Genomic DNA, 9,919 nt, shown 5'->3' with positions numbered 1-9,919 from the left:
GCACAAGGGTTTAAAGAATGAAAGCATTTCCGTATAAAGCCATCAGTCAGAGCTTGCCGTGGTTTAAGAGTGGATTCGACAATGCCCTCCTGGAAAAAGGAGTGATGAAGAGTCACATGTTAATAAATGTCACTGTCGACCCACTGAGAGCTGAGTGCCATCTCTCTGCAGTCTCCCTAGATCTCTTGAATCCATTCGAAGTTTATAAGTGTGGAAAAGACATTTACACAAATACACCCCCCCCACACACTCACACACACACACACACACACACACATGCTCACACAGAGTGGGAGAGCTAAGGCTGAGGATTGTAATAAGTGCTAGTACCTGGAGGGATATAAACAATACATGATGTTAGTATTATAAGCTTCTCTCTGGGTGAACAGCAACTTTTATAATATGAGGCATCAAAGTTTTAAAACCGTGACCTGTGAAAGCTCTAAAGAAATGCAATCCACATGACAAAATGACAAAAAAAAAAAGAAGTAAAAAAGAAGGAAAGTAGATTGTTGCCCAGATGTCAAAAAAGTAGCCTTGTGACATAGATAAGATCTGCTTTTTGTTAAAATTGAAAGTGAAGTCTCCTAATATTATTGTTTATATCAATACAATTTTGAATTCTTATGTATTAAGTATTAATTATATTTAGTAACCGCAATGCTATATTAGACAAGATCGCTAAACTAGCTCGTTCGACATTGCCAGCATGGTCTCAGAATTCAGACTATTGGTACAGTACAACTAATAAATCTATTCTATTTTTGAAACAAATACACAACATGCTAGCTAATCCAGTGTGAAAGGTATGAGAACTCTACTGCTAGGTAAGTGGATTTACTTTTTATGACTAAGTTGACTTTGTTATTACACTTAGGATCGGCCCCTAAGCTTGTTACTGTAATAAGAAACAGTAGAATTGTGTTACACCTCATTAACAATGAGCTACCAAAAATGACAACTTTACCAAAGATATAAAGTACAAAATTGAGCTTTAAGAAATCTTTTCTTAAATGTGGTTGATATGGCCTTTACTGAGTGCAACATAAGCTAGCTAGGAAAAATGGAAAGCTAGGGAAAGTGAATTAGCTTGCTAAAGCACAGAAGTACTGAGGTAAACTCAGTCAAAATTAATAGTATTAGCATACTGCTATTGCTGTGATAAAAATAGCACAGGAAAGTAGATGTTAATGTTTTATGCTTTTATTACTTTTATTTTTTAGTCATTTCGCATAAACACGTGTGACGATACAAAACAAATTTACTGTCATTTAGTGCACTGAATTCGTGAATGTGGAAGTGGATACAAGTGATTAGAATGTTTTATTAAATAAACAGTTAAAAAACAAAACAAATTGGCAAGTAGAGTCAGAAACGTGGGACAGGTGAAGGTCAGGCAATTAGCAAACAACAATACGTAGGTACTACAAGAGCAGGAAACAAGATCCAAAACAGTGAAACGTGAAAAAAACGGCTTGGTAGTTGACAGAGACTAAATGAGTTACTACCTGAATACGAAGCACAAACAAAAGGATATTTAAACACAGACTAGTCTGTACAGAATGAAGAATAGCTGTGAAGAAAACAACAGGTCAAGACAAGAATTAATGGCAATGTATGAAAACAAAACATTTGACACGGACAATAAGTAAAAGCACATGGAAACAGAAACATGGAAGTAAATATTCTTGCTATGAGTGGGCACGTGCTTTGTGCTGACATGAACAGAGCTAGCGGAGACTATCTGTCATTTACTACCTTCATATAAATCTGTATGTGATGTTTGTACTGGTAATTAAACGGATTGAAAGTTCAAATATCAATACAGATATTTACAAAATAAACTTTTCATAGCCAGATTTAATTTGTGAAGATTTGCCATATTCTGTGTTGAGGCTTTTATCATGGCTCTTTTTTAATTCAAATTCTTCAGGGCTGCCATATATCACAGTAAAGATTTTATTTTTGATGCTAGTAGCATCCAACAAAAGCCCTCATCTGTCTTCTTGGGCTCTGACTAAACAACACGTTTCGGGACACGGTTCGTTTCTACTTGATAAATAAAATCCTAAACAGTTTTGGAAGCAGAGGATTCTTCCAACTTTAGTCGCATTAGTTTTTTTCCTCTTTCTCGTTTTGTCATTGTACTTGTGAAACAAGTGATGTTGCAAATCGAAGATCACAGGGATTAATTTGTGCCTTGTATATCACCAAATGTCTTTTTTTTAATTCACCAAAACTACACAGTTACAGAATGGAATACTGTCACCTGTAATTCAAAGTATCAGTCTGGGAATGACAGAGTCTGGGCCCATTTTTATCCCAAATATTTTGCTTGACAAAAGTTGAACCTAATGTTGTATTCTGCTGTAGAAACCCATCCACCTCAAAGATGAAGTATTGTGCAATCTGCAATGCTTTTCTGCTTACAACAGTTGTAAAGAGTGGTTAGTTATGTAGGACCCAGTGTGGCCATTCTGCTTTGTCATTTCCACCTGCAAAACTGTTTCTAAAAGAATATTTTTGTTTGTGTAAATACTCTTGTGCAAAAAGGAGTATTCTGAAATACTTAAACCAGCACCAGTTATCATGCCCGCTACTGAGATTGTTTTTTTCTCCATTTTGAAAGGTTGATGTGAGGCTCTTGACTTATCTTTGTATGATTTTATGTAATGTGTAGCTGCTCCATGATTGGCTGAGTGTAGGTTAATACCAATATATCGCTAAAATGGAAGGCTTTCCACTAGATTTTCAAGCATGGCTGTGGGAATTTAGCCATTAGAGCATTCATGAGGACTGGCACAGATGTCAAGCAGGAACGCTTGGCACTCATCAGTCAGTTTTCTCACATGTGTTCAGTGGGTTTGAGGTCAGGGCTCTGTGCAGAAGCCTCCACAGAAACTTCACGGAGACTGCTTTGTGCACCGGAATGTTTTCCTACATTTGCCTACAGCATTTGAAGACATTCTATTCTGTGAGCTAAGAAAAACCATCATGGTGTCCACCAAACGCTTGGTCAAATAGATTAAACATAATGATTAAAAATGGAAATGATTAAATATTCAAAATGTGAAATTACACTTTATATTAATATTGACAGCTGTGATGTTACCTTTAAAATCCAGAATAAGTAAAAACCTTTGAAAATGAAACATTAATCAGAAAATCATTGCAACTGTGTTTGATCAATCGATTCTGCACTACAATAAAGCAATTTCAGCTCCACCCACACACATAAAACATAACCACATAACACGTATCTTTTTAGCAAGGCCTACACATAACACATCACATATCATAACCTTGGGCTCCAATACATCTGATCAAATGCACATTATCAACTTGTGCTTGTTAATATCATGAACGCCAGCTACGCTAATTCCTTTCCACTGTTTCTCTTTCTCTACCCATCCCAAGGCATCCTGAGGTTGCGCCAGCTCCAGTCACGTCCCACTTAATGAAGATTATGGACCATTAAAAAAGTAGATGCCTGCAAACATCCTGAACCATCTAGAGACGTACCAGCACCATTTGGATCCCACTTCATGTGGAGTTTGGACATTGGACCCCTTTAGTGTTTTAAGGCTCTGGCATGGAGAATCTGGTGCTGGATCTATGATGATCGTAAATGTTGAGCTTTATAAAGTTTATTTTGACACGAGAAAAAAGAACATGGCATTATCTCAAAATCTGAGATAATCTATGTTTTTAAAGAATAGAAGCCTTCACAGGATCTGACGTTTTTTTCCCAATGAAGGTGAGACAGACAGTTCTCTCTCAGCTCTCACAAAGTGACTTATCTTCATCACTCGATGATGTTACCGTGTCCAATGTAGATTGTAGCTGTTTCCTTTTGTCTCTGAAATACTCTGTTGATCTGTTCTGCCATCCTTTTTTCATTCCTTATATTATATTAATGGTTTTCTTTATCTTGTTATCGTTATTGATGCAGGAAAAGGAAAAGGATGTCTTCATTAAATGAACAAGACAAAAACATCATCTACTCTCATCATCACTGTCATCAACGAACACTATAACACCGTGAATGGCTTCCTAATTGCATGGAGGAGAGCTGAGGACACGGTACCAGCACTTTGACTTTATGAGTTTGGCAATTATGTGTGAGAGACAGGGAGAGAAACATTAAGGCTTTGTGATTCATGCTGTAACCTTTCTGACCCGAACCTTTTTTGGTTCTTTTTTCTAGCAGTAGTGTGAGGAGCTGTAAATATTATCTCTGGGTTTTTCCAGGGTATTGTCACAGAGTTTGTGATTGCCAGTTGCTAGTCTGCGATCAAACAGCTACAATACATCTATCTATCTATCTATCTATCTATCTATCTATCTATCTATCTATCTATCTATCTATCTATCTATCTGTCTGTCTGTCTGTCTGTCTGTCTGTCTGTCTGTCTGTCTGTCTGTCTGTCTGTCTGTCTGTCTGTCTATCCAACTATCTATCTATCTATCTACCTACCTGTCTGTCTGTCTGTCTGTCTGTCTGTCTGTCTGTCTGTCTGTCTGTTTGTCTACACTATATTGCCAAAGGTTTGCAGACACCTGGTCATAAGTACAGTATGTGCTTTTTTAGCATCACATTCCACATTTGGTCCCAATTTGCTCTTATAATTTCCTCCACTCTTCTGGGAAGACGTTCCACTAGATTTTGGAGTGTGCTTGTGGACATTTGTGTTCATCAGCCACAAGAGTGCACATTCATCGCAAAGGTGTTCAGCAGGGTTGAGATTAGAGCTCTATTGCAGGCCATTCAAGATCTTCCTCTCCAAACCATGCAAAGTATATCTTCATGGAGCTCGCTTTGAGTACAGGGGCATTGCCATGCTGGAACGGGTTTGGGTTTCCAAGTTCAAGTAAACACAAAATTGTATTATTCGCATCCAACGCCATTCTATACAATTGTGTGCCTCTGGCTTTGTGGTAACAGTTTGGAAAATAATCAAATATGACAGGAAAGATCAGGTGTCCCAATTCTTTTGTCTATATAGTGTATCAATCTATACTCATCAGCTGAAACATTATGGCCACCTGCCTTATATAGTGATGGTCTTCCTCATATTACCAAAACAATTCCGGCCATCAAGACAAAAACACTACAAACTTTTAAAGACACCTCTGGTACTTGACATCAGGAAGTTGCAACCAGATCTTTCCAAGATTTTATAACAGATCTAACTACTCCAAGAAATTCCACAGACGCTCAATCAGTTTAAGATTCAAGGAAATCTTCCTGAACAATGTTTAGCTCACCAATGTGGGCCTGGTACAAATCTTTATGATAATGGTATGCCCCATTGGCAGTAACTTCTTTCAGCAGGTTTTAGATTCTTGTTCATGGCTGACACTCGATGTAGTGTTTTGTTGTTGAGAAACCAAAAGCATTCTGAGATGCTTTTCTACTGACTATGGTTATGAAGAGTGGTTTTAGAGTTTTTGGAGACTTTCTGACAGCTTGAACCAGTCTAACCTTTCTCCTCTACGTGGAAGAATGCTCTATTCTGTGTAAAAAGTGAGAATGTGAAGAGTGAAAATATGAATCTTGGTCACAGTTTTCATCAATAAGTAATCAAATAATATATTTGCCATTACTTTCAGTAAAACATTCACATTTACATTGATTGCACTTGACAGTCACCCTTACCAGAGCGACTTACAGTTATCGCATTTATACAACTTGAGTAGTGGAGGGTGAGGGCCTTGGACAAGGGCCCAGCAGTGGCAGCTTGGTGTTGCTGGGACTTGAACTCACAGCCTTCAGATCAGAAGTCCAACACTTTAACCACTTAGCTACCACATACAGTATGTGAGATATAGAATAAATAAACACCTTTTACCTTAATCTGAATAAATAGCGTTATACTATGAAATCTCTCACTGAGGAGTACTAGAGCTTCACGTCCATGAGTTTAGCTATTCTGTGTCAAAGGCTGTGTCAAACTAGGCGTTGTGAATCATGCTGCAACCTTTCTAACCCTAACCTTTCCTGTTCCTTTTTCATTCCGTTTTTCATGTTTATTTAATTCTTTCGAGTGACTAATATTTACCAAATCATAGATTTCATTATGCTAAACACTTTATATAGTAGAATGGTTAAGTAGAGTAACACAATATTGAAGTTTGCTCTGTTTCACTCCTTTCTAACTTTGTTGCTGTGGTTTATTCGGCAGTATAAAGATTCATCCATTCTACTATCGCAATTATTCCCTTGTTAAATGAAATTGTATGCAAATTTGTATTTTGCCTATCGGCTCCTGTCATATTTGAACTACATAATAAAATCTTCCTGCTCTATTTACAGACACTATCTTAAATGTCAGGTGGGTTATGGGTCTTTCTTTATAAGATATATTAATTTTTTTTTTTTTGCAGCAGTAGCAGTGCTTCCAGACAGTAAAGAAAGGAAAGCGTTTGTAAACTTGACAGGCTGCTGCATCTCTGTTCTCTGAAGAAGTCTTCAATCCTGCAACTCATATTGTGGTTTCCTTTCCTTTTGCTGCATCCCCTAGGACCTGCGTATACTGTCTACCATGATATGAGCAGAAGAAGAAACACAACAAATATATATTTTATGTATTGAACAAAATATTTCTTATACGCATATACAGTTGCAGATTTGCCAGGTATTGAGATCATGAGCTACTTTTGTAGTTAGGCTCTGGGTTGTTTTGTTTTATTTCTAATCTCTTCCCATCAGCCTACCAAACTCTAAAAATAAATGATGGACTCTACATCATGCAGAGGTGGGAAGCAACTGAAATCATCTGAAATCATCACCAAAATCCGACATGATGCACACAATTATCTCTCTGGGGGTCAACAAGCGAACCGGCGCGATTGTGGCAAAATAAATAGTAGAAATTTGTGTCTATGCCTAAATAGTCTTAACCCCCAAAACATCTTAGCATCAGTTTATTGCATACATCATTTTTTATCATCTGTCATCTAAAATTTCTAAAAAAAAAAACCTTTTTTTTCCAAAATGTGACTTGAATTGATGAATTGTGCAGATGAATCTTGAATTTCATTAATGAAGGAGAGTGTATGGCATCAGATCAACCAATGATCAATCAGTTCTCTAAAACAGGTCAAAGGTGAATCTTGTAAAACTTTAATTGGAGACAGACAGAGCAAAACAAAGAATTATAAATTCTGAAAATGGATGAACAACTGAAAAACAAACCAACACTCTTGTGTCTTGCAATCAATATAAATGAATTTGTGCTGCTGAAATTCATAGATGCCGTACAAAAGAAATTCAAATTTTGTGCATTTTCAATCATTGTAATCCAAACAATAGTTTATATCAAGCAATCCTGAAACTGTGCGCCGTCATACTGACAACACGACTAAACATTTTGACGATCTTGTTTGTGAACAATGACATAGGGACTTTTCATTCTGCTGGGAATGAGATGTTCATTGACACAAATACCTACTTTTGAGAAATGAACTAGGGATTTTGAGTAAAGTACAGGCTTTTGCAAGAAATCCAATATGTTGTGCTGTTTGTACAAATTGTTTTGAGAAATGCATTTACTGGTTTGCAAATATTAAGGATGATTTGAAAAATGCTCCAAATGTTTACAAGAATATTTTGTCTTAATGTTGAGTTTGGTTTTATGAATAATAAACATGCATTTGCATAAAGCATCAATATTTGTCCATGCCCATGTTGATTAGAATATCAAAAATTTGGAAAGTATTAATTTAAGGTACATTTAGAACAGCGCGATTGAATATGTAATCGATTGACAGCCCCTAATGTTAATATGACGTGGGGTCCAGTCACCAGCGTGACACTAAAACAGGTAGTAGTAATGGCTACTTTTTACTTAAGTACATGTCTCCTCTTGCCACCCCTGTCTACATTCAACTTAGTCAACTTAACTCTACTCCTAAAGACTGCATTGTACATTAACATGTCTCAGAAGAACATTGTTTTCCATGATGCCTCTTACTATTACTCCCCAATGTTGCTCTTACTATTGCTCTTACTGTTGCACACTTTATCACCTGTTGGCTTTTTGCACTGTTCACTTTGTGCACTATCAAGTAATCTTTATATTTATCTTCATATTTGCAAATTATACAGTATACAGTATTATTGTAATATATATGGCACCTAGTGCTATTTGCACTTCTGGCTCTGTAATTGTACTCTACACATTGTCAATTAAAGTTGAATCAAATCCAATCCAATCCAATAAAATATTCCTGAGAAGTCCACGATTGGCTAGTGTTTCTGTGATAAACGGGGGAGAGCATGCCATTCAGTTCATGCATAGATCACAGCCAGTTTAGCTTCTTTGGCTCCCACCACAGCCAGCTGTAGCACTGCAGAGGTTTGAAATCCTTTGATGATAGGGCAAGCGCATTTCTGGTGCTCAACATATAAAATTACAAAATTACAAAAACCTTTTACCTACACATATAAAATTACTGTTTTGCCTGCAATTTCTATTCATCACTTGAGACAACATTTGAGCCATTGATGTATATGATGATGATTATTAAAATGATCATTAAAATAGACAGTTTTGTATTGACCCACTACTGGACACTGCAACAATAGTTCCCTTCCCATCTGATAGAGTTCTGGATCAATTAAAATTCTTTTTATATTTCATATTCACAGTATTTTGTAGTGTCAGTGACAGCTTTGTATCACTAATCTCCCAAAGAAAATAAATTCACTGCTGTGCAGTTTTGGCCTAATACTTTAAAAAACTATCAGCAAGTAAATTTGCTGTAAGATTCCCAGTGGGGAACAAAAGAGAATGTCAGCATTCAATCTATTAAATTAAACTGTCAGAAGCTGTTATGATTTGACCGAGTATCCCATCTCTGTGCCAGTAAATTGCGCATACTCTATCTCTGTCTTTGAATAGATGTTCTGTCATAGTGCTGTGATGTAACAAAATACAGAGCTAATGAAGTAAAAACACACACACACACACACACACACACACAATACTCAATCCACATAAATCTTGTATAAATTGCACATTAGTATACACTTCCGAAATGGTATGCTGTAGAAAGGAATTTAGCAAAGGTTAGCTGAAAGAAACTGCAAGAATTCGATTAACTGCACATTCCTTTCGTCACTGTCTAACATTTTACACAAAAAAAAGTAGAAGGAAAAATAGGAAAAAAGGAATAAGCAGGTTAAAAGGATTGTGCAATGCAGTGAGTTGAATCTAGTGCCATTTCTAGCCCCATTGCAAAGAGTAAGGTAACGATATCAAAGCGTGATGCATGATTTCTTCCCATTTATGGTTATTAAAATTAATTGTCAGGCTATTTATGAAACATTTTTCCCCTTAGAGACTGGTTTCCAACCAACAGACAATTTGTGGTTAATGAAAATGTATTCAGAAAGGAAATGAAATACAGGGAAATATAAAATGTGTCTGATTTGTTCAAATGTTGATGCTTCACCACACTGTTTATCCCATTATGCTCTCAGTAGTTTGTGCACCACATGACCACAAGTCAACAATCTCATCAGTATAGTCCCATTTGGTCCAAGTGTGGGTTTAAATGGGTTTATCTTTGATGATGCTGATCACCTGTTAATGCTCTCTCTCTGTTTCTCTCTCAGTCTCTGTGTCTTTTTCTGCTCTCCCACATTGTTTATGATGGTATATAGTGCTTCTCACCTTGCCTATATACCCACTTGTTGTGTTTTCTTCAGAGAGAATGCCATCGAAACATCGTCTCCCATCCCACACTGCAGAACCTCTAAGCTAATAGGGATTATAAAGAAACCTTCTAAATAGCTTATTTGCATTCCATATCCTTTCCTGAGTTCCTACCGTCATGCCGTCTGGCTCTAACCCAGATATTTTCGGAACACGTCTGTGTTCGTGCAGTTTTCTTCACCTGTCTCCTCTAAATA

The 9,919-nt window shown here is 36.8% G+C and overlaps 1 long non-coding RNA gene across 1 annotated transcript; it reads left to right on the top strand.

Annotated features, from left to right (window-relative positions):
- The first annotated feature begins 3,601 nt into the window (after positions 1-3,601).
- LOC124403295 lies at positions 3,602-6,981 on the top strand. Its single transcript, XR_006928875.1, has 3 exons — positions 3,602-3,757; positions 3,953-4,083; positions 6,388-6,981. It is a non-coding gene; the product is annotated as an uncharacterized LOC124403295 (long non-coding RNA).
- Positions 6,982-9,919: the final 2,938 nt, after the last annotated feature.

This window comes from Silurus meridionalis, chromosome 20, assembly GCF_014805685.1.
Source record: "Silurus meridionalis isolate SWU-2019-XX chromosome 20, ASM1480568v1, whole genome shotgun sequence".
Classification (NCBI taxonomy): Eukaryota; Metazoa; Chordata; class Actinopteri; order Siluriformes; family Siluridae; genus Silurus; species Silurus meridionalis.
This window is presented reverse-complemented; position numbering and strand designations above follow the sequence as displayed.